This window comes from Arachis hypogaea, unplaced genomic scaffold (assembly GCF_003086295.3).
Source record: "Arachis hypogaea cultivar Tifrunner unplaced genomic scaffold, arahy.Tifrunner.gnm2.J5K5 arahy.Tifrunner.gnm2.scaffold_26, whole genome shotgun sequence".
In the NCBI taxonomy this organism is placed as follows: Eukaryota; Viridiplantae; Streptophyta; class Magnoliopsida; order Fabales; family Fabaceae; genus Arachis; species Arachis hypogaea.
In genome coordinates this window covers 397,831-398,720 of record NW_027255453.1, presented here as the reverse complement: position 1 = coordinate 398,720, position 890 = coordinate 397,831, and positions in this window count along the sequence as shown.

The following is an 890-nucleotide window of genomic DNA, read 5'->3' as shown; positions in this document are numbered from 1 at the left end:
TGTCCTCCTGAAATGTTCAATGAATGGGATAGGTTGCAGAATTTTTATGAAGGCTTGACATTGAAATCCCAGGAAGCATTGGATCACTCAGCTGGAGGCTCTTTGCAGCTCATGAAAACTACAGAGGAGGCCCAAAATCTCATTGATATGGTGGCTAACAACCAACATTTCTTTGCTCACCAAAGGCAATGCCAACCATCACAAAGGAAAGGAGTGATAGAGTTGGAAGGAGTGGACTCAATTCTAGCTCAAAACAAAATGATGCAGCAGCAAATTCAACAACAATTTGAGCAAATGGCTAAGAGAATTGATAGCCTCCAAGTTGCAACAGTTAATACAAGCCAATCATCAACCAAATGGGGACAAAATGAAGAAAACCAAGAAGATCAGCAGCAGGAACAACCTCAATATGTGCACAACCAAAGCTCTGGCCAAAATGAATTCTATGGTGACACCTACAATCCATCCTGGAAGAACCATCCAAACATAAGATGGGGAGATAACCACACTCAAAACCAGCAACCATGGCAAAGAAACTCAAACCAAAACAACTCAAGAAACAACCAAAACCACAACCAGCAGAACACTAACCCTAATCCATATAGAAAACCCCAAAACAACCACCCAAATTCTAGCTACTATCCACCCAATAACCAAACCAATAACCAAACCACTAACCAAAACACCTACCATCAACCTTCAACATCTCACACTTAGCCACAAGCGTCACAAGACACTCAAAGAATCTCCAATTTGGAGTTATTGATGGAAAAGATGATGAAGCACCAAGAGATAATGATGGAAAAACTCATGAAAAATCAAGAGATGGCAAAACAAGATCAGGAAGCAGCACGGAAGGATCAAGCCATAACAAGCAAAAACCAAGAAGC